Source organism: Enhydra lutris, unplaced genomic scaffold (genome assembly GCF_002288905.1).
Source record: "Enhydra lutris kenyoni isolate GAN:26980312 unplaced genomic scaffold, ASM228890v2 scaffoldscaffold15, whole genome shotgun sequence".
NCBI classification, from domain to species: domain Eukaryota; kingdom Metazoa; phylum Chordata; class Mammalia; order Carnivora; family Mustelidae; genus Enhydra; species Enhydra lutris.
The window spans coordinates 44,098,816-44,124,257 of record NW_019154099.1 but is presented as its reverse complement, the minus strand read 5'-3'; the positions used below and the strand labels follow the sequence as shown (position 1 = coordinate 44,124,257).

The 25,442-nt window shown below is 38.2% G+C and overlaps 1 pseudogene; it reads left to right on the top strand.

The window, feature by feature from the left end:
* The first annotated feature begins 5,591 nt into the window (after positions 1 to 5,591).
* Positions 5,592 to 17,650, top strand: LOC111146935 (annotated as a pseudogene).
* Positions 17,651 to 25,442: the final 7,792 nt, after the last annotated feature.

Below are 25,442 nucleotides of genomic sequence, written 5' to 3'. Positions count from 1 at the left end.
CGCCACTAACTGTAAATGGATAAAATATGCCACTCCATTTGTTCTTTTGTTAAGTAGTTGGGAATTATCTACTAAACACCTGTTATCTCATTATACCGAATAGAATTCAAAAGAAAAATGTAAGTTATTAAGAACACCTTGCCACATATCTTAAAACAATGGCCATATCTACTTTTTTTTTTTAAAGATTTTTTTCTTATTTATTTGACACAGAGAGAGAGAGAGAAAGAAAAAGAGAGAGTGAGAACAGGAACACAAGCAGGGGGAATGGGAGAGGGAGAAGCAGGCTTCCTGCTGAGCAGGGAGCCCCATGTGGGACTCGATCCCAGGACCCTGGCTGAGATCATGACCTGAACCAAAGGATGAGCTACCCAGGTGCCCTGGCCATGTCTACTTCTTAAAACAAACAAACAAACAAACAAAAACAAAAACAGTTATTTAAATCACCTTTTCATTTTGGTGTACCATTTTATGCCAACCTCAGTGTCTGGTACAAAACAATAGAAGAACACCTGAGAGAGCGTTATTGAATAAAGAATTCCTACTGTGTTCTGGTCTAGCCAACCCTGTATGAGCCTACATGGTAGCATAAAGAGGATCAGAGCTACTACTGTTAGTGTCACTACTGCTCAGACATGAGACAGTACTATTCAAACATTGAATGATTCCAGAGGAAAGATAAGTGACTGTATGTGTGGGATGGGGAAGAAGGAGAGAATAAGAATAGGAACATCAGCAACAATCTTTAAGAAAATTCTCAGTTTGCTTTACTTCCAGATTTACCACCTTAAATCCATTCTATCATTGCCACAGAAATGTTTCTGAAATATAACTTTCATCATTATTCTCTTCCCCACATAAATTCCTTTAATGTGCTTCCACACTCCAACATTTTAAGCATCATCTCTCATTAACAACCCATGTTGTTTGTGGTTCAGCCATACTAAAGTTGATGTCTTTGCAAGAAGAACCAAAGCAGAAACATTAGAAAACTCAGAAACATTAAATATATAAAACTACTACCATTAATAGCTTTTCCTCCTATTCACCTAGAGAAAGTATCTTTTCCATAACAGGTGCATATTCAGAATGCACTCTTCTATTCATCCATACTACTTCCATCTCCTCTTTGCTCTCTACTCAGGAACTGTTTATGCCAAATATGCCTGGCCCCTCCTTGTATCTTTAAACTCTGTGTGTGCCTCCTTCCAATTATCATTTAAACCATAATCTAGTACTTTCCATAAAAATCTCTCCCAAAGCCCATGTTCCTCTTTGAAACTATTATTCTCCTCTCTATATTCCACAACTCATTTCCACAACTCAACTTATTTATAGGCCAATAAAATCAATGTGACTACTCCTGCCCAAGTCACCAATGACTTCACACATGCAAAACCAGGAACTGGATTCTGTTGACTGTGCCCTCAACCATGAGACAGTTTACCTTCTAAGTTACTCTACTTTTCATAGTTTGTGTATAATACTGATTCTTCCTTCTTTGCGCTCTTCCTGTTTTCTCTGTTTCTGCTAAAGCTTTAAATATAAGAGTTCCTTAGGATTTTGTCCTATCCTCTCTTCTCCTTTAAAACTATAATAAACTTGTGAGGAATCACATCTCCTTCCATAGAAGAAAAGGCAATCTATATATTGAGGGGTAGCAGAATTGTACTGTCCTATATATAACATTTTGCCATATTGGCTATTTTGAGATGCAGGTACTAAAAAAAAAAAAAAAAAAAAAGCAAATGATGGTAGAGGTTTTCTCTGAATTTTCCTTTCTCAGGATGAATTTTCCAAATGGAACTCAATTGTCATAGGTCCACTTCCTGAGAGTGAGTTTTATTATAAAGGAGGTTGACTCATCAGAATAGACTAGAAGTCAACACTACATCCAGAAAAGCTTTGTCATAAATTATCACAAAAGATCACACCTCCCATCTGTTCTAAGGGCCTATTCATCCTAAAACTCATGGACTCTCCCCTTAAAGGTCTTCAAGGCTCCCCTCTTTTCCCTGTGAAGATGATATTTAAACTTGAATCTTAAAGACATCCTTTTGAGTAACTCATTTCCCCCTATATATCTTCTCACCTATACATGATATAAACATGTTAACAAACTCCTATTTATCTCTTGCTACTTTTTGTCCAATTACTGGAGTCTCAGCCAAGGACTCAGAAGACAAAATTGTTCTTCCCCTACAATCCCAACAAACTCCAAGTTTAACTATAGGTGAGACCTCATTATTAAGTCCTATGCACACATATCTAACTGCCTATTCAGGATTTCCACTTGGATAACTCTCAGGCATCTTACAATCTGTCCAAATTGCACTTTACCATTGTTTACAGAGAACCTAGAATAATCTTGACAAAAGTCAAACTTGCATGTCTGATCAGGCCAATTCTCTCCTCAATATGCTTTGCCTCCCTTCTGGTATTAGGATAGATTTATAAAATCTTGAACCTAACGGACATAACCACAACCTAGCGCAACAGTTTCAATTTAATGAACTCTTGCAACTGTTTTTGCTACCTCAGTCTCCATGTCTTTATTTAAAATAAATCCTCATTTCTCCCCTCAGAACACTGCATATATGTGTGTGTGTGTGTGTGTACATATATATATATATGTGTGTGTGTATATATATATACGTATGTATATATATATACACGTATATATATGTATATATACGTATTCCTTCTAGCCTTGAAAATCTTGTATCACCTTTCAGATTGTCTGAAATTACATCTTACAATTTTAGAACTCTGTGCCTGACTCTCTAGGATATTTGGGGAGTTCCTTGTTAGAGTATTGTTATATTATTTTATATTTTCTTCATGTAATATTTAGCAAGTACATTTAAATAATTAATGTGATTTTCTGTTGCATGTATGCATAACCTACCAACTATGAATACCATGAAGACAAGAACCTTGTCTTTATTTTTCATCACACTCTGCCAAATAGATATTAAGTAAAAATCTATGAAATGGATTGGATAGATTATCCAACCACATTATGGGGGCATTTTTCTTTAGTTATTCCTTACCTTTAGCAGAAACCAGATTAGTGCATCAAATATCCTATAAGAGGTTATTTTGAACATTGATGATTAGCAAGAGATACTTACATTTTTATCCTGAGAATCCTGTATGTCATATGTTAGGTCTCTCATACTAAAATGTTTGAGATTTAGATATTTAAATGAATCATCTGAAGTTTTTCTGTTACTTGTATCAAGGCGAAATAGGCATTCATTTACTGCATGTTTTATTAAATTTCATGCATTTTATTAAAATGCATGAAGTAACCTATAAAAAATTACAGGGGCGCCTGGGTGGCTCACTGGGTTAAGCCTCTGCCTTTTACTCAGGTCATGATCTCAGGGTCCTGGGAGCTAGCCCAGAATCAATCTCTCTACTCAGCAGGGAGCCTGCTTCCCCCTCCCCCTCTGCCTTCCTCTCTGCCTACTCATGATCTCTCTCTGTCAAATAAAAAAATAAAATCTTTTTAAAAGATAATAAAAAAAATAGCAAAGTAAAAAATTCTCAATAATACTCTTAATCATTTGGCTTTACATTCCCTCCTTCAAACCTATTTGTAGATAATTAATGCAAAAGAGGTCATCTTAAGAATTTTTACTTAAAAAAAAAGTTCATAATAGATTCAAATCAACCATTCCAGAAAATTTCAGATTACTTCATTCGGTATTTGCTCACAAGTTGCAGATGTTATATCCTATTTATATTCATGTCCCACCAAGAAAATTTAAAATGTAAAATAGCAGTTGGTCCTTTTGAAAACCTAAATTATATAAAATTGGAATAGCACATTTTAAAAATATAGGCTTGGAATTTCATAATTAAAAATACTATTTTCAAAAAAAGAATACTATTTTTTAAAACTATTTTATTTGAGAGAGAGAGAGAGCATGCACGTGCACACGGGGGAGGTCGCAGGGAATGAAGCGTGTGGCTCCAACCTGGGACCACGGGATCATGACCTGAGCTGAAGGCAAACTCTTAACTAAGTCTCCTGCATCCCCCAAGAATACTATTTTCATGTAGATTTCTATTACTATAATACTTATCTTACAAAATTCAGTTTATATCACAAAACTAGAAAATCAGGGGAGTATAAACCTCTTTCACAGTGTTTGTACATATTTAATCTCTATCTTCATTCAAAATTTTAATAAACTAATTTAGAATCATTGGCACTATGAAGATTTCAGTTCAACATGAAAACTGAACACAGAGCAAGGAGTAGGAAGACTTGCAATTTCAGTCTTGTACTGTTGCAAAACCACTCACAAATTACTCTGCTCACAGATATACAACATTCAGGTACAGAAACTCAGTACATCAAAACCACATACAGTGAATTACAATGTTCTTGACACTCATAGCAATATGCCTGTTTGAAGATATTTATCAACTACAATTTTATTAAAATTGTGGACTGAATGGCAACTTGTACTAAAAGTTTATCTTTCTTTTGAGAGGCGTGATACGACAGAGCTGGAATGGAGTGTACACATCAGAAGTCAATGTTTGAAAAGATGTTTTACCCATGTAACTTGTTCACCTAATCATTCTATTCCTTCAGAGATAGTATAGAATTGACAAACGCAATATTCTAGGTGTGAAGTATTTTGCTCTATTCCTACAGCAAATGTAACACTACCACTTGATTTCAGTTCAAGATTATTTAAGCATTGCTTCAAGTTTTACAACACAGATAAATAATTTAAAATGGGAAAGGTACAATTATAATCAAAATCTTTTTAAAAACATGAATGCTTACCAATTTGTAGTGAACATCACATAAATGACTATTTTTCCTGATTTCATTCCAGTGTTTCTTCTCATGGGCACCCAACCTCCATATGACACAAGGTACACAGAAGCAGTGAGGCTTGGAGGAATAACAAGTACCTAAGTGTGAATCCTACTTTCAAGAGTTTGAGCTCTACCTGACAAATCACCTAAAATCTGAGATAACTGTATCTACCTCAACCAAGATTATGAAGACTGGAGATACTATAAATTGACCAACCATATTTGGCTCATACTAGACAAAACTGTGGATGTTTTTATGCCATGATCAAAAAGAATCTTATATATGTCCTATAAGAAAATATCTTCCATCTCTATAGGATGGCAGAGAATTCAAGAACAAGAACAGAAATATTTGGCAGAATTATGGAAGAATAAGGAATATCCTTCACAGAGGAAAGCAGTAGAAAAAATTGGTACTTAAACAGTGCCAGTTTTGTGCGGGGTGTTTTACATATTCAGTATCATAATTCGATACAAGTCCCATAAAGTAAAGTTTTTAAGCTCCAGGTCTTCCAAAAGGGTACCATTGGCTCTAAGAGCTTCACACACTTTTCTTGTAAACTCCGAAGCCCATGTTCGTGCTGAGGCTGGGCTCTGGAATCTCTATAAAAGTTGTCCATGATTCAGGAAATCCATAGTGGGAAAAGCCTAAACCTGCCTTCTAGTGAAGGACAGAGAATAGTTCTATAGGTGCATGGAATTGGGGCCACTAAAACTTCCTGTCCAGATCTTTAATGGGAGACAAGATGGCAAATGATGTTCTGGTAATATCATAATTCTTGATGTAGATGGCTGCTGGGGTACAAGTGAAATAACTTCCAGAAGATATATTGATATGTCTACCTTTGTGTATTTCATGTATACCCACATATATATTTGTATTTATACATATATGTTTATGTGTTTTTATATATATTTACTTCAATATAAACCAAAAATCAATGCCCAGTGTGTACTTATAGCAAATGAATCTGGACCTAGCATAAGGGAATAAGATAGAGCTCACTGAATTAAATAGCATTTAAGCTTTGACCTGAAAGAAGAATCTGAGCAGATTTACATGGCAACAGAAAAACTGAAATGTGTACAAAATAGTCCAGGGGTCAAGGAAGCATTCACCAATGGAGGAGGACATTGGGAGCCCAGCCAGGGGATTATTGGAATAATCTGAACAGAGCGAGCTGCTTCTAATAGGTACAGTTTGTGAGTGCAATGAGAACATTTACTAAAAAAAAATAGGAAGTTAATAACTGTACAAGAAAGCAAATGTTAAAATCCCACACCTTAAGTTAATATTAGTCATAACCCAACTTTTTGGAGGAATACAAGTTATTCTTCATGATTCGAGTACTTTAAAGGGAGGTCCTGCTGTGAGAAAAGTTTAATTGGTTGTTTTCTATATTCTGTGAAATGCACTTTTAAGAACTTGCTCCTTGGCAGTAAAACTGGCACTCTGCAATGTGTGTGGAGCCTGTATTATAATGAGACATAGGGACCTCTTCAGGGATCGAGCAAACCAGCCTGTTGAACATTTATATTCAGCTTTCTAAAAACTAAATAAGAACATAATTTCCCAGGTTAGCTCAGAGCTTCTGGCTGCCTATGATTAAGAACTGGTTGGGAGAAAGAACAGGAATGTCATAAAGGTCTGGACTATTCTGATTATTTACAAAATTTACTTATTTTTTAAGGCAATTATTCTTAAAGTGTCATCCGCCAACCAGCAGCCTCAGCATCACCTGGGAACCCATTAGAAATGAAAATTCTTGGGCCCTACCCCAGATCTACTAAATCAAAAACGTGGAGTGAATCCAGCACTGTGTTTTATAAGCCTTCCAGTTTCTTCCAGAGAACACAGAATTTAGAGAACCAGTACTTACAATTTCCATTCTATCACTAACCATCAGGGAAATGCAAATCTAAACCATGGTAAGATATCACCTTACATGTGTCAGAATGACTGGAATCAAAAAATGAAGCGTTGGTGAGGATGTGGAGAAAAAGAACCCTCCCGCCCTGTTGGTAGATCTGTAAATTGGTGTAAACACTGTGGAAAGCCATATAAAGATTCCTCAAAAAATAATTAAAAATAGGATTTCCGTATGGTCCAGTAATTCCACTAGTGGGTGTTCACCCAAAGAAAATGAAAACACTGGGGCACCTGTATAGCTCAGTTGGTTAAGTGGCTGATTCTTGATTTGGGCTCAGGTCATGAGCTCAGGGTCCTAGGATCAAGCCCCACATTGAGTTCTATGCTCAGCAGGGAGTTTGCTCTAGGGTTTCTCTCCTTTTCCCTCTGCCCCCCCCACCAAATAAATAAATCTGAAAAAAAAAAAAAATGAAAACACTGAATTCAAAAAGATATTTGCACCCCAATGTTCACTGTAGTATTATTTATAGTAGCAAAGATATGGAAGCAACTTAAGTGTCTATCCATAAATGAGTGGATAAAGATGTGGTATATATACAACGAAATATTACTCAGCTATTAAGAATGAAATCTTGCCATTTGCAACAGCATGGGTGAGCAAGAGGGCATTATACGAAGATGAAATAAATCAGAGAAAGACAAATATCATGATTTCACTTACATCTGGAATCTAAAACCAAAACAAATGAGACAGAAAAAAAAAAAAAAGAAAAACAGACTCAAATTGAGAACTGGTGGTTGCCAAGGGGTGGTTGGTAGGGGATGGGTGAAATAAAGGGTATCAAGAACAAACTTCCAATTATAAATCATGGAGATATAAAGTACAACATCGGTAATTAGTTAATTAGTAATGTAGTACGGTGACCACACTTATTGTGATGAACAGTAAGTAACGTATAGATTTGTTTACTCAATACATTATACCCCTAAAATTAACATTGTATGTTAGTTTAAAAAAATTCCCCTTTAGCCTGTTAGTTAGAAGCTGCAGAAGAAGAGGAGGTCATATACATCCAGGGACCCCTCAAATGTATCTAGTCCCATCTTAGTCTGGTTTTTGAACATGCTATCAACATATCTCATCAATCCGTATAGTACATCCTTTCTCCTAACACCAGGCACAGCAATAAGCATGTACCCTTTATCCCACTCCAACATTACCTCCTCTGAATACTTCAACTCATGATTATCTGGTGTCCACCCAGAGACTACTTCTCTTTAGTAATTGTGGTATGTCCTACCAGAATTTAATCTATTAGAAAGGTTATTTTTCCGTTCTGTTCACTATTCTGTTTGCAGCATCTGGAGGAGTACCTGGCACAGATTACTTGCTCAACAAAATTTTCTGAATGATAATAAAAATAACTTGTTTTCAATTCCTCATCATACACATCTTTGGGGTACTCTACAAGGTTAACAAACTCCATTAACACCAATAGTCAAAAACCATCAAATCTCCACCACTGATTTCAAAATTACTTCAACTCCTGGCTTTCTTCGAATGGTTTTCTGTCTTCTTTTTCATTCTCCTTTGCTGGAGATTCTTATCTTCCTTTTACAAACTCATCCATTCATAGAGAGACAGAAAATGATAATAATTAAAGGAGGTAAATCTTGAAATCAGATCCTATGCAAATTACACTCTATGAGCCTTGTTTTTCTCATCCATAAAATGGTGCCCTGATATTTATCCTAGAGTTCTCTGAATACTAGATGAAACTGTAAATTCTATCAAGTGACTTCTACTATGTTTTGTTGTTGATCCTCTGCAAATGATGGAAATCAAGAACCTCCAACTTTTAACTGTTTCAGATCTACATTTGCAACTTCTTGATGGACAACATAGATTTTTTTTTTCTAACTTTCTCTTCAACTTGTGAAGACCACACTGATTAGTTTTCCTATTCAGATGACTTGGAATCCTTTGACACAATGTTTACTTCTCATGTTCAATATCACATCAATAAGCTATATGGTTTTTTTTTATAATTTTTTAATTTTCATAAATATATATATTTTTATCCCCAGGGGTACAGGTCTGTGAATTGCCAGGTTTACACACTTCACAGCACTCACCATAGCACATACCTTCCCCAATGTCCATAATCTCACCCCCCTCTCCCAACCCCCCGCCACCAGCAACCCTCAGTTTGTTTTATGAGATTAAGAGTCACTTATGGTTTCCCTCCCTCCCAATCCCATCTTGTTTCATTTATTCTTCTACTACCCCCTTAACCCACCATGTTGCATCTCCACTTCCTCATATCAAGGAGATCATATGATAATTGTCTTTCTCCAATTGACTTATTTCGCTAAGCATGATACCCTCTAGTTCCACCCATGTTGTCGCAAATGGCAAGATTTCATTTCTTTTGATGGCTGCATAGGATTCCATTGTGTATATATACCACATCTTCTTTATCCATACATCTATTGATGGACACCTAGGTTCTTTCCATAGTTTGGCTATTGTAGACATTGCTGCTATAAACATTCGGGTGCACGTGCCCCTTTGGATCACTATGTTTGTATCTTTAGGGTAAATATCCAGTAGTGCAATTGCTGGGTCATAGGGTAGCTCTATTTTCAACATTTTGAGGAATCTCCACAGTTTTCCAGAGTGGCTGCACCAGCTTGCATTCCCACCAGCAGTGTAGGAGGGTTCCCCTTTCTCCGCATCCTTGCCAGCATCTGTCATTTCCTGACTTGTTCATTTTAGCCACTCTGACTGGTGTGAGGTGATATCTCATTGTGGTTTTGATTTGTATTTCCCTGATGCCAAGTGATGTGGAGAACTTTTTCATGTGTCTGTTGGCCATCTAGATGTCTTCTTTGCAGAAATGTCTGTTCATGTCCTCTGCCCATTTCTTGATTGGATTATTTGTTCTTTGGGTGTTGAGTTTGCTAAGTTCTTTATAGATTTTGGACACTAGCCCTTTATCCGATATGTCATTTGCAAATATCTTCTCCCATTCTGTCAGTTGTCTTTTGGTTTTGTTAACTGTTTCCTTTGCTGTGCAAAAGCTTTTGATCTTGATAAAATCCCAATAGTTCATTTTTGCCCTTGCTTCCCTTGCCTTTGGCGATGTTCCTAGGAAGATGTTGCTGCGGCTGAGGTCGAAGAGGTTGCTGCCTGTGTTCTCCTCAAGGACTTTGATGGATTCCTTTCTCACATTGAGATCCTTCATCCATTTTGAGTCTATTTTCGTGTGTAGTGTAAGGAAATGATCCAATTTCATTTTTCTGCATGTGGCTGTCCAATTTTCCCAACACCATTTATTGAAGAGGCTGTCTTTTTTCCATTGGACATTCTTTCCTGCTTTGTCGAAGATGAGTTGACCATAGAGTTGAGGGTCTATTTCTGGGCTCTCTATTCTGTTCCATTGATCTATGTGTCTGTTTTTGTGCCAGTACCATGCTGTCTTGATGATGACAGCTTTGTAATAGAGCTTGAAGTCTGGAATTGTGATGCCACCAACTTTGGCTTTCTTTTTTAATATTCCTTTGGCTATTCGAGGTCTTTTCTGGTTCCATATAAATTTTAGGATTATTTGTTCCATTTCTTTGAAAAAAATGGATGGTATTTTGATAGGAATTGCATTAAATGTGTAGATTGCTTTAGGTAGCATAGACATTTTCACAATATTTGTTCTTCCAATCCAGGAGCATGGAACATTTTTCCATTTCTTTGTGTCTTCCTCAATTTCTTTCATGAGTACTTTATAGTTTTCTGAGTATAGATTCTTAGTCTCTTTGGTTAGGTTTATTCCTAGGTATCTTATAGTGTTGGGTGCAATTGTAAATGGGATTGACTCCTTAATTTCTCTTTCACTGTCTTGTTGTTGGTGTAGAGAAATGCAACTGATTTCTGGGCATTGATTTTATATCCTGACACTTTACTGAATTCCTGTACAAGTTCTAGCAGTTTTGGAGTGGAGTCTTTTGGGTTTTCCACATATAGTATCATATCATCTGCAAAGAGTGATAGTTTGACTTCTTCTTTGCCTATTTGGATGCCTTTAATTTCCTTTTGTTGTCTGATTGCTGAGGCTAGGACTTCTAGTGCTATGTTGAATAGCAGTGGTGATAATGGACATCCCTGCCATGTTCCTGACCTTAGCATAAAAGCTTTCAGTTTTTCTCCATTGAGAATGATATTTGCTGTGGGTTTTTCATAGATGGCTTTGATAATATTGAGGTATGTGCCCTCTATCCCTACACTTTGAAAAGTTTTGATCAGGAAGGGATGCTGTACTTTGTCAAATGCTTTTTCAGCATCTATGGAGAGTATCATATGGTTCTTGTTCTTTCTTTTATTAATGTGTTGTATCACATTGATTGATTTGCGGATGTTGAACCAACCTTGCAGCCCTGGAATAAATCCCACTTGGTCGTGGTGAATAATCCTTTTAATGTACTGTTGAATCCTATTGGCTAGTATTTTGGTTAGAATTTTTGCATCTGTGTTCATCAAGGATATTGGTCTGTAGTTCTCTTTTTTGATGGGATCCTTGTCTGGTTTTGGGATCAAGGTGATTTTATGGCCTCATAAAATGAGTTTGGAAGTTTTCCTTCCATTTCTATTTTTTGGAACAGTTTCAGGAGAATAGGAATTAGTTCTTCTTTAAATGTTTGGTAGAATTCCCCCAGGAAGCCGTCTAGCCCTGGGCTTTTGTTTGGAGATTTTTGATGACTGTTTCAATCTCCTTACTGGTTATGGGTCTGTTCAGGTTTTCTATTTCTTCCTGGTTCAGTGGTGGTAGTTTATATGTCTCTAGGAATGCATCCATTTCTTCCAGATTGTCAAATTTTTTTTGTTGGTGTAGAGTTGCTCATAGTATGTTCTTATAATTGTTTGTATTTCTTTGGTGTTAGTTGTGATCTCTCCTCTTTCATTCATGATTTATTTGGGTCCTTTCTCTTTTCTTTTTGATAAGTCTGGCCAGGGGTTTATCAATCTTATTAATTCTTTCAAAGAACAAGCTCCTAGTTTCGTTGACTTGCTCTATGCTTCTTTTGGTTTCTATTTCATTGATTTCTGCTCTGATCTTTATGATTTCTCTTCTCTTACTGGGTTTAGGGTTTCTTACTTGTTCTTTCTCCAGCTCCTTTAGGTGTAGGGTTAGGTTGTGCACTTGAGACCTTTCTTGTTTCTTGAGAAAGGCTTGTACCGCTATATATTTTCCTCTCAGGACTGCCTTTGCTGTGTCCCACAGATTTTGAACCATTGTGTTTTCATTATCATTTGTTTCCATGAATTTTTTCAATTCTTCTTTAATTTCCTGGTTGACCCATTCAATCTTTAGAAGAATGTTGTTTAGTCTCCATGTATTTGGGTTCTTTCCAAATTTCCTCTTGTGATTGAGTTCTAGCTTCAGAGCATTGTGGTCTGAAAATATGCAGGGAATGATCCCAATCTTTTGATACCAGTTGAGACCTGATTTGGGACCCAGGATATGATCTATTCTGGAGAATGTTCCATGTGCACTAGAGAAGAATGTGTATCCTGTTGCTTTGGGATGAAATGTTCTGAATATATCTGTGATGTCCATCTGGTGCAATGTGTCATTTAAGGCCTTGATTTCCTTTTGCTTGGATGACCTGTCCATTTCAGTGAGGGGAGTGTTAAAGTCCCCTACGATTATTTTATTATTGTTGATGTGTTTCTTTGATTTTGTTATTAATTGGTTTATATAGTTGGCTGCTCCCACGTTAGGGGCATAGATATTTAAAATTGTTAGATCTTCTTGTTGGACAGATCCTTTGAGTATGATATGGTGTCCTTCCTCATCTCTTATTACAGTCTTTGGCTTAAAATCCAATTTATCTTATATAAGGATTGCCACTCCTGCTTTCTTCTGATGTCCATTAGCATGGTAAATTCTTTTCCACCCCCCTCACTTTAAATCTAGAGGTGTCTTCGGGTTTAAAATGAGTTTCTTGTAGGCAACATATAGATGGGTTTTGTTTTTTTATCCATTCTGATACCCTGTGTTTTTGATTGGGGCATTTAGCCCATTAACATTCAGGGTAATTATTGAGAGATATGAATTTAGTGCCATTGTATTGTCTGTAGGGTGACTGTTACTGTATATTGTCTCTGTTCCTTTCTGATCTACTACTTTTAGGCTCTCTCTTTGCTTAGAGGACCCCTTTCAATATTTCCTGTAGAGCTGGTTTGGTGTTTACAAATTCTTTCAGTTTTTGTTTGTCCTGGAAGATTTTTATCTCGCCTTCTATTTTCAATGATAGCCTAGCTGGATATAGTATTCTTGGCTGCATGTTTTTCTCGTTTAGTGCTCTGAATATATCATGCCAGCTCTTTCTGGCCTGCCAGGTCTCTGTGGATAAGTCTGCTGCCAATCTAATATTTTTACCATTGTATGTTACAGACTTCTTTTCCCGGGCTGCTTTCAGGATTTTCTTTGTCACTAAGACTTGTAAATTTTATTATTAGGTGATGGGGTGTGGACCTATTCTTGTTGATTTTGAGGGGGGTTCTCTGCACCTTCTGGATTTTGATGCTTGTTCCCTTTGCCATATTGGGGAAATTCTCTCCAATAGTTCTCTCTAATGTACCTTCTGCTCCCCTCTCTCTTCTTCTGGAATCCCAATTATTCTAATGTTGTTTTGTCTTATGGTGTCACTTATCTCTCGAATTCTCCCCTCGTGGTCCAGTAGCTGTTTGTCCCTCTTTTGCTCAGCTTCTTTATTCTCTGTCATTTGGTCTTCTATATCCCTAATTCTTTCTTCTGCCTCATTTATCCTAGCAGTGAGAGCCTCCATTTTTGATTGCACCTCATTAATAGCTTTTTTGATTTCAACTTGGTTAGATTTTAGTTCTTTTATTTCTCCAGAAAGGGCTTTTATATCTCTTGAGAGGGTTTCTCTAATATCTTCCATGCCTTTTTCGAGCCCAGCTAGAACCTTGAGAATCGTCATTCTGAACTCTAGATCTGACATATTACCAATGTCTGTATTGATTAGGTCCCTAGCCTTTGGTACTGCCTCTTCTTTTTTTTTGTGGTGAATTTTTCCACCTTTTGATTTTGTTCACTTAAGAGTATATGAAGGAGCAAGTAAAACACTAAAAGGGTGGCAAAGACCCCAGGAAAATATGCTTTAACCAAATCAGAAGAGATCCCAAATCATGGGGGGGAGAAAGGGGATAAAAAGAGGTTCAGAAAAAAAAAGAAACAATTAAAAGAAAACGAATAAAGAAAAAATACAAAAAAGAAAAAATATATATATATTAGATAAACTAGTTAAAAAACGTTAAAAAAGAAAAGGGTAAAAGTTAAAAAAAATTTAGCAGAAGAAAAAAAATTGAAAAAAACATTAAATTAACTGGAAGACTAAAGAATCATGGGGAGAAAGGCTGAGTTCCATGCTTTGCTCTCTCCTCCTCTGGAACTCTGCTGCTCTCCTTGGTATTGAACCTGCACTCCTTCGTAGGTGAACTTGGTCCTGGCTGGATTTCTTATTGATCTTCTGGGGGAGGGGCCTATTGTAGTGATTCTCAAGTGTCTTTGCCCCAGGCAGAATTGCACCGCCCTTACCAGGGGCCGGTCTGAGTAATCAGCTCGGGTTTGCTTTCAGGAGCTTTTTTCCCCTGCTTTCTGTAGAGTTCCAGAGGATGGGAATGAGAATGGCAGCCTCCCAGTCTCCCACCCGGAGGAGCCGAGAGCTCGGGGCACCACTCCTCAGTGTGCCCTCAGAGAATAGCGCCCAGTCACTCCCGTCTCCCTGGCCTCTGGCCACACTCTGAGCTCACCGAGCCTGGTACCAGTTCAAGGTAACCCCAAGCTGAGAGCTCACTCCTCGCCTCTGTAGCCGGCTTCCCTGTTCTAATACCTGTAAGCTCTGCGACACTCAGACACCCCCGATCCTTCTGTGACCCTGCAGGACCTGAGGCCACACTGACCCTGCGTGGGGTTCATCCCGGTTTAGTCTCTGGAGCGATGTCCCTCAGTGGAACAGTCTTTTAAAAGTCCTGATTTAGTGCTCCATTGCTCTGCCACTTGTGGAGGAGCCGGCCCCTCCCCCCACGGTCTATCTTCCCGTTGCTTTGGATTCACTTCTCTGCCAGTCCTTTCAGAAAGTGGTTGATTTTCTGTTTCTAGAATTGTTGTTCTTCTTCTCTTCAATCTCCCATTGGATTTGTAGGTGTTTGCAATCTTTAGATAAGCTATCTAGCTGATCTCCTGCTACCTGATGTAGTCTCAGCCTGCTACTTCTCCACCATCTTGACTCCTCTCTTCCTTAAGCTATAAGTTTTTTAAGTGACCTACTAATCCTTTCCTATCCATTTTTTTCTCCATTTCTACTGTAACATCAATGGTACACAATCTGTAGACAAGCCCATTAAAATAGTCAGCAAATGCTGTGTGCATTCTCTCCAGAATCTAGTTTTCCACATTCTGCAGCCAGAGTGCTGCTTTAAAATACAAATATATTAAGACCAGCCATTGCCTTCTCATTGTTCTTCACAAAAAATGAATAATTATTATTCTGGTCTAGTAATCTCAAGCTGGTCCAGCTTAATCCCAGCCCTCTAATGTAGAGAATGTTCCTTCCTAAAGCATGCTAAAGATCTTGGGGGCACACGCTGTAGGATGGCCATAAAAGGTAGCCAAAATTAGTTATATACATCCCATGGCATGGGTAAAAATCAAATGGACCCATATGTGGTCCTGATCAGTGATTCTGAGTTATTGAGAAGGTCTTATGCAAGTGAATATATTTTGCAAGGTCCATTCACTTATTTCCTTGTGGGTCCTCTAGCTTTTCTCATGATGTTGTTCAGGTTTCCCAATCATTACAATATAACATCTCCTGTCTCCTCACTCCTCTTCCTCCATCCCCCCAACTCCCGATCAATGCTAGGGTCCCTGGGTCCACATCAGCTTTTTTCTTTCCACAGGGAGAACAAGAAGGCAAGGACAACCAGAAACATTTTTTTGACATCTCCCCAAAATCAAAATACACATTTTTTTTCTTTTTCTCTCAAAGGCAGAATGGGCTTTAACTTCAAATAATCCAAGGTTGTGGGGAAAAACATTTGTCCTAGATCTTTCTTAAAAGCATTCAAGAGAAGCAAGTAAAACCAAAGCAAAGGTAGTTGAATGTCCAAATCCTATTGTTAAAGGAGAAATTCTTAACACAGTCTATGGCATCCTTCCTGGTCCAGTCCTTAGTTGTGTCTTCAGTCTCCCCTCACACCATGAACCCTCTTTTCTGTCTTCTGAAGTCACTATTAGACTTAAACTAGTTTTCCACACTTGCCAAGCCCTATCCTGCCACAGGAATTGCAAAGGTTGTTCCTACAGTTTGAAATACCCTCTCTGCCCTTCTTTACCTCCGTGAACCCTCACCGCTCCTTCTCAGCTGCAGTCACTTCCCTCATTTCCTTGACAAGGTAAAATACTTCACCATTTTACACTTCAATAACACTATATTCTTAGGTCCAAGATTTACAGTAAGCACTCCATAAAAGTTAATGAAATTAAGATTAGTAAATACTTCAATAAATTTATTTTTGCAGGGTCTGTGGTCTAAGTTTGAAATCGTTTCTGGGTTCTCCTCACAGCTATTACTGACCTGCTGCCAAGAAGGTCATTTTTTACTCTAACAAACTCCATGACTCAAATTTCTTCCCTGGACAGTTTTATATTTCCTGCTGAATCCGATGTTAAATTCTCAAATGTCAAATATAGTTAAGTTCCTTTTCTGCTCAGAATCCTTCATTGGTTCTTCATGTGCATAAGGAATAGATACAAGTATCTTAGCATGGTGGAGTACTTGTTAGTCTGAACTCTATCTTTGCCATATTTACCTACTTACAGTATCTCCAGCAAAGTAGCTTCTGTCTTAACTACGTCAACGTATCTGCTTTGCCACAGATACATACTCCAAGTTCCCATGGGTTAAAGAATATGTACAATAGAAGCTGAAAATCCATGGGACTTGATATGGGACAGAATTTAAAAATTAAACAGACTGGGAAGACCTTATTTCCCTTCAGGTCTCAATGAGAATTTCCCTCCCAGATGGACATGGTTGATCACCCCATGTTTGCCTGCATTTTTTTTTTCCTCTTAACTTCTGTTCTCATTTTTTTTAAGTAATGTGATTTTACTGGAAAACATGTTGTAAATAAGTGCTACTTGTATTACTGATCATTATAGTAACATATAAGCCAGTCAAAACAAAGGAATGTTTGAGTTTACTATTTTATGCATCAAAATAACATTAAAAAAGAGAACTGGATGATCCACTGGTATGTCCAGAGCACCATAGCCACAGCATTTGGGCATGATCAAGAACTTGCTCTTTGAAAGCATAGAGACAGGGCCTTGGCAGGTCCTAAACAAAGGAGGCAAGGAAGAAGTCTCCTATAAAGAAGACCTGTGAAGGCAGAAGGTTTGCCACAGTGGAAGTGACAAGCCTGTGGGTGAGGATCTATGGGAAGCAACGCCCAAAGTCATAAAGTATGTGGGAGGCACTAATGACAAGGGAATCAGGATGCGGATAGTAGTTCCTATTTCCTTTGGTGTGTTTTCCAGTGAAGATGACTCCCTATGGAAGAAATTAAAAGTCTGGTTCCAGATTCCAAACCAGTTTCAGAGAAACCAGCCATTTCCTCCCAATGACAGCATTAAGATGGAGGACAGGGAAAGCATCACCGTCTCTTACCTGCAGTTTGGTGGTTATGTCAAGGAAGCTGACTGTGTAGCTCATGCCACCCAGCAGTGTATGACCTCGGAGGGCACAGCCACTTAACAGAGTGACTTTTACCTCTGCTCTGGGTATGAACCTCCCACGAAGCCTACAGACATCACAAGGAGGTCTAGCTGTGCAAGCATGACTCATTGAGCCAAAACTTCCTGAACACATGTTTCTGTGTCTACTTTCTCAGGGGAAAGGAAGGGGGCAAAGCTTGCAACTGAATCTCCAGCTTAACCAACTTTCCTTCAAAGCCAGTTACTGTCAATTTTCTAAATAAGCATATTCTATTTATCCTATTATTTGTTCTATTCTTTTATTAATATTATTAATATTTATTCTATTCTTTTTCTCATGGTGGGAAATAATATGGTCAAAATAGGCAGCATCCCCCTAATAGACTTAGAAAGTCCTGTGCTGGACCAGAAAAAAAATCCAGCAACATTTTCTCAGTTATCAGTGTCACTAAAAATGGATTTTAAAAAAATTATTAAAACTGTATTTTTGCCATTGAGAGAGAAAAAGTGATTTGTGCATGATCTTTCATCTGTGATTCATATAAGAACTTTGTCTAAAAGAAACTGAAAATAATAGGGACAACTGGATATGATGGGGTAGTGAAAAGAACTACAATATTTAACCGAACACTGTGTATATACAACAGTGTTAAGATCATAAAGTTTCACCCACAGGCTTTCTGTCGTTTCCACCAACATGTGAAGGTGATTAAATAGAAACTATGGTCTTCAAGCAGCTTATTTTTCATGAGGGCAGCAGGCAGGCATATGATTGCATTTAACACAAGCAAGACGCATAGGGTAAAGTGCCAAAAGTTCTATAAAAACTAAGTGCTTTGGAGAAAAATGCCTGAAAAAAAACTAATGCCTGAAAAGGAAAAAAAAGATTAATTTTTACTGAGATGACTGGATCTGACTTGATGATTTAAGTGACATTTGACTTGAGTAGAAGAGTGGAAGTTTGATTAGCCAGAAGTAGGGAGAGAGGTCATTCCAGGCTAAGGGAGAAGTAGGAGGCAGAGCACAGAGTACACAGGGCATGACCTCTTTGGAGAAAGGCAGCTAGAACAGAGCTGCGGTTCACATAGGTCTTCTGTAAGAAAGTGATTCATATATGAGATGAGGTTCAAAGGACAGATTGGGGTCAGACTGTGAAGTCATGAATACCATGTGAAGAAATGTTTATGACCACAGCAAGGAACAACAGGAAACAGCACTTTCTGTTTTGTTATTGTTTGAAAATAACTAGGGTTTAGTTTTTAACCATTCTAGCTCGAGGGCTTTGGGAAACACACAAAAAACCTATCTTACCCTCCATCTCCTACACAATAAAATTATACCTATAAACTATGGGGTTTGTTGGTTTTGTTTTGTTTTTTAAATCATTTATTCTGTGCCAGCCTCTATTCTGGAGCTGGTGATGTAGAAGTGAACAAAAGAAAAAAAAAAATCCATGCCTACATGAAAATTAAGTTTTTGAGGCAAATCCATTAAGAAAGAAACCCACCCATGGTACGTAACGTGGAGATAAATTCCACAAAGCGAACTACAGCAGAGTAGGATGATAGAATGGCAGAGGCCACTATTTTAAGTTGTTAGGGTAGTCCTTATTGAAGAGGAAACTGTTGGTCAGGTTCCCACATGGCTCTGTGGTGTTCAAAGTCCAGGTGGAGAAGAGAGCAAGGGCGACCTCGCTGAGGACGGAATGTGCAGGAGTCTAGTGGTTGAATTTCAGCTATATGGAAGGTATAGGCCACAGTATTTTCACACGGATCAAATGTGAGATGTGAAAAAGTAGTTGAGATGACTACTGAGCATCCAAAGAGATGAAGGTGTCCTTCATTAATGGCATCCTTTACTGAAAGGTGTCAGAATACAGTAAGAGGAACTGGCAAGGAATAGAATTAGGACTTTTGTTCAGGATGTTCTTTAGATCTGCAAATGGGGATTTCAAGTAGCCAACTGTTATATACGTGTTTTATTCAAGGTAAGGTTGAGGTTGGAGACACACATCAGGAACCCAGTGAGTACATAGATGGTATATGAGCTTGGGAGGGCACCAGAGCAGTCCCAGAGAAAAACAGAGAGCAAGACAGGGCACAGAACCTCCGAGTTTTCTCATGCATTTGTGTTGAGAAAATGAGTGTCCAACACTGGCCCCTGAGGAACTATGGTTAGTGAATAAACTTGAGTATTTGAGAAGAAAGGTAGAGATAGTACATCAAGAAGGAAGAAATGGTCAGTTATGTCATAGGCAAACGAATGACTCAGGTAAGAGGAAAACCGAACAACACAGAGTTCTTGGCAGTTTCAAGAAGAGTGGTAATTTGGTAGGCTTAAAGTATCTCCAACCAAAAGTTCCTCATACTATAAGATCTTATTAAAAGACCACAAATAGTGGCACCTGGTGGCTCAGTGGGTTAAGCCTCTGCTTTCAGCTCAGGTCATGATTGCAGGGCTCTGGGATCGAGCCCCACATTGGTCTCTCTGCTCAGCAGGGAGGCTGCTTCCCCCTCTCTTTCTGCCTGCTTCTCTGCCTACCTGTGATCTCTGCCTGTCAAATAAATAAAATCTTAAAAAAAAAAAAGACCCAAAATATTTAACAAAAAACTAAACTTTTTAAACATTAAAAAAAAAAAAAACTTTTTTAAAAACACAGCTGAAGAGTGTACAGGAAATTTTTGAAGGCCAAAAACAAAAAGAAAATACAATTTCCATGAGAGGCGGTCACGTAGCAGGCCTTGTACCAAGACCAAAATGGTTTTTATTTGCGAAGAGCCTTATTTGTAACCACCAAAAAGGGAGAGGAAGGACAATAAAATCTAGGCCATACAATTGCCTGGAACTGGATTAGAGACCCAAACACGAAGCTGGGAATCTTGCAGACCTAAATCCTCAGTGAAAGGGTGATGTAAAAGCAAAGAAACAAACTAAAACACAGAAAGGATGAAAAAAACACTCATTTGTCACAGACTTGGATCTGATAGAAGAGAAAATATATATACTAAGTTTTTTAGACCGCAAATCACAGTTCACACATTTTGATGCCTGAATACACTCTTTAGGGTCTCTGCCCTCAGTCTCACTTGGTATTTAAGTAAATCCTCAATTGGAAATGTCTTCAGCTATCCAGCAGCAAATGCAAATTTTTTCTACAGGCTCATCCGTGACCACAAAGAACTCTCAGATTTCCAAATACAAAAAAGCAAATGAAATAGATGAAAGAAAAGGACACCATAAATGAGAGTCAGAAAAAAACAAAATATAACAGAATGAGAGTAGAGATGCTATTGTATGGGGTGTTTAGAAGAATTCTCACAACAAGCCAACTTTCCACCTGGGCTTCAGGTTAAGTATTTTATTTGGGCCTATTTTCCAGTTTGCTATTTTTTTCTTAAACTACATGGAGTCTTCCTTTACCTCTTAGATTGAGTACTCAAGTTCAATTATTACATTTTGCAGCTTTATAAGTATAACCCATTTTATTTTTTTTAAATTAAGATGTAATGTATTATTTGTTTCAGGGGTACAGGTCTGTGATTTATCAGTCTTACACAATTTGCAGTGCTCACCATGGCCTACCCTCCCCAGTGTCCATCACCGAGCCAGCCCATCCCTCTCACCCCCTTCCCCTCTAACAATTCTCAGTTTATTTCCTGAGATTAAGAGTCTCTTACAGTTTGCCTCCCTCTCTGGTTTTGTCTTGTTTCACTTTTCCCTCCCTTCCCCTATGATCCTGTCTTGTTTCTTAAATTCCTCATATCAAGGAGATCATATGATTATTGTCTTTCTCTCACTTATTTTACTTAACGTAATACACTCTACTTCCATCCACATTGTTGCAAATGGCTTCAAAAAGTTGAAAACATATGGACATTGGGGAAGGTATGTGCTATGGTGAGTGCTGTGAAGTGTGTAAACCTGGAGATTCACAGACTTGTACCCCTGGGGCTAATAATACATTATATGTTTATTAAAAAAATTAAAATAGTTGAAAACAGAACTACCCTAGCCCATTTGATATTTAACAGTTTTTAATTCTCAAATTCTCTGAAAATATTTTCTGTTTTCTCTAACATTTTAATGAATTATTAAAAGTCAATGTCTTATTAAATCCATCTTGATCTTCATGCATCTTTGTTTTTATTTGGGGCTTTTGTTATCCATTTTTTTTTTTTTTAACCAGGGGATATTCCAGGTAAATTTTGATTGAATTCCAGATGTGTGAAAAAGAAATTTTGAAGACCTGAGTCATCTCTAGAGGGATTTTTGCTTTTAATCTGCATCGAGGGGAGGGGGCAGATCTCCTTAATCTGAGTAATGTTTAAATTCATCTATAGTTGGGCTTACCTATTTCTTGTTCACTCTTTTCCTTAACTAAATTCATGGAGCATTTACCAAAGTCTCCCTTCGTAGTCAGTCATGCAATCCAGTTTTGTACTCCATTCCTATAAGATGCTCAGATTTTTCAGCGGCTAAAATCTCTTCGTTTCCATACCACACCCAGCTTCTTAGCCTTATGATTCCTGATTAACACCTAGAACGTAGGTCTAGAATATTAGGTTCACTTTTTTGAAAAACTTTGAATATCACACTATATGTTAACTAGAATTTAAATAAAAAAGGAAAAATAAAAAGAACGTTCTGCCTTGTTAGCATTTGAATTCCTTCATACAGATTCCTTTAAAAAAATTTTAAAAAGATTTTATTTGACAGAGTTAGGGAGCATAAACATGGGGAGTGGGAGAGGGAGAAGCAGGCTCCCCACTGAGCTGGGCTCCCAGGATCTTGGGATCCTGACCTGAGCTGAGGGCAGTCCCTTAACAACTGAGCCACCCATGTGCCCCGCCTTTAAAATGCTTTTCTTATTTTTGTATGTTTCTTCCCTTAACTAGAAGCAGATCTGAAATAAACCAGGCTGCTATTTCTACAACTGGAAAGCCCAAAGATACAATTTTACCTTTAGGAAGACAATTGGGAAGGTAATTGTGAAAGATTACAGAGGACCTCAGACATGCCACTGATGCTCTGCTCTGTGGCGTTCAGGTTGTCTTATTTTTATGCCCGATACAAACATATTAGTATTACATAGTCTGTAATGTACCTTGTACCTTAACAGGAAAAAAATGGGTGGAGAATTAAAGAAACGGATATCAGCAAGGACAGAAAAGTTTTTGATTTTGTTTCAAAGGGGAAGCTGAGAATTTGGACATTATTTGAAAGGATTTGGAACAGCAAGTAAGAAAGGGTCTGCAATCCAGAACGCCTCCATGCTGAGTAGGGGTGGTATGAAGATTGAATTCATCACCTGAAACACAAAGCATGGATACTTATGTAACAAGAGTACATATTTAAGTTTCTTTCCACCCTTTTTATCGTTTAATAATGCCAGCTTTACATTCTACTTGAATTCAATAGAACACTTAATCCTGAGCTCTGTAAGGGTCAGATAAAAGCAATAATAATTCTCTTGTTGCCATACTTAAATGTCCTAATTTCTTTCTCTTAAGGAGTACAATTATCCGAAATTAGTGTTCAGTTGAAAAGAATAGCATCTCAGAGCAAAATAGATGAAATTCACGTAATCCACAGGGGATATTCTCTCACTGGGACTGCTGGTTTGCATTAACTTCGTAAATTTGGATTCCAAGAGCATTACTGCTCTGCTTGAGATGGGGAGCATTTTTTGTCAGTTAATTATGCTATGCTGTTCTGAATAGTCCCCGATGTACAAAACTAGAGCCACTGTCACTCAGAGAGGTTAAATAGTTATGAAAATGTGAGAAATTATGGGAAGATAAATTATTTTTTTTATTTCATCTGACATTAAAACTTATTATCAACTATCAATACTAATATTTTCCCAAAGGGGAGAAAACTTTATGATAGAACGTTTTTTAGAAAAATGGCCTTACTATAAAATGTGCCATATCCTATTTGTGTTTCACTGTATTCTAGAGCTATCAGTCTTATGAAGCAATAAATTTTTGTTGTATACACCACAAGCTCCTGTGATAACATTTTATATTGCTTGTCTGCTGCCTGAAGGAGGAGGGTAAAATATTTCAAGGTGCATTTTGCATCCAACGAGACTAGACCTGTTTATTGCAATCGTCCCATTTTTTACTCTAGGGCAGTGGTTATTAGATATGAAAAGAAATGAGAAGGATTGGTTTCTCTTTCCCCAAGGAAAGGGAAGAGGGAAGGGATTAGAGAGAAGGAAAAAATGGGAGGGGAAGAAAAACCAGTGAAATCTTAAGAGGTGGACACTAAGTGGGTGGCTGTCTATTGAGGCAATCTGTCCCTTGGGAGGTGATTGGCTGAAATATCTGAATTTAACAAGCAGCAATATTAAATATTTGTTCTGTGATAAATGCTGTAATTCTAATATTGCTCTGTAGGAGGTAGTTTGTTCATGTGGTCCATGAGGAGGGGATTTGGTGAAATGTTTGATATTTTAGATCCAACGGTATTTTCTCAAAATTCATGTATTAAAGACCTAACCCCTGGTACTTCATAAAGTAATCTGATTTAGAAATAGCGTCACTGCAGATATGGTTTAGATGAGGTCACCTTGGAGTAAGGTGAGCCTCTAATCCAATATGATTGGTCTTTAGAGTGTCATGTGAAGAGACACATGCAGAGAGAAGACGATATGAAGACACAGGAAGAATACCAGCTGCAAAAAACACCCAAGACTACTGGCAATTCCCAAAAGCTAGGAGAGAGACATGGAACAGATTTTTGTCCAGAGGCTCTCTGAAGGAACCAATCCTCACACAATTTGATCTTGACTTTCGGTCTCCAGAGCCATGACACAGTGAATTCCTTGTTGAGCTCCCCAGTTTGTGGTACTATGCTATTGCAACCCTAGAAAACTATTATTTTTTAACCTGGTGAAAAAGAGAAACAGCATGAAAGCAATTTGTTCCTCAGTGGTAGAAGCACCTGGTGTGTAAGTTTGAGAAATTGATGCTGAGTGGGATTTGATGTGTACAATTTTATTGGGGGGGAAGGCCTGTGAAAGATAAAGGGAGGATAGGGAGAGGTAGCCACGATGCATGCCATTCTGACTCCAGAAGAAGGACCTGAGTACAAGGAGTATCAGGCTGGAGGTTGTTTTTTTTTTTTTTTTTTTTTTTTCCCCTCCAGATTTGAGAGAGAGAGAGAGAGAGTGAGAGATAGAGTGAGCAAGAGAACATGGGGGGAAGGGTAGAGGGAGGAGAGACTGTCTTAAGTAGAGCCATGCTGAGCAGAGAGCATGACTTGGGGCTCAATCTTACAGCCCTGAGATCATGATCTGAGCTGAAACCAAGAGCCAGAGGTTTAACCGACTGGGCCACCCAGGCACCCTGAACATATTTCTAAGCAAGGTTGAGAGAGGCTAATGGGGAATCTTCTACCTTAAGTTCTCTGTCACAGGAGTTCCATGTCTTGCAGTCCTAAGCTTTCATACTATCCCTGCAGTGTTGGCTCACTGAGTACAGCCTGAGGGCAGTGTGACATCAGTACACAAACAGCAGGGGCTAGTGAAGGGTGGCAGCTGGGCTGTGCTTTACTACGTTCCCCACAACAGGACATCTGAGCATCACAGTTGCATGGTTGCCACACTGGGGGACGTGAAGATCCCTTAGAAGAGTGATTTATTTCTTGAGGGTCCGCTGCAAGTTATGTTTAAGGTACTGTCCAGCCATCCTGGGGATAGCCTTTTGATCAGGAGTTGGCAAACAATGGCCGATGCACCAAACCCAGCTTCTATTTTTGTATGACCTTTGGACTAAGTGATTTTTAAAGAGTAGAGAAAAGGGGACGCCTGGGTGGCTCAGTTGGTTAAGCAGCTGCCTTCGGCTCAGGTCATGATCCCAGCGTCCTGGGATCGAGTCCCACATCGGGCTCCTTGCTCTGCAGGGAGCCTGCTTCTCCCT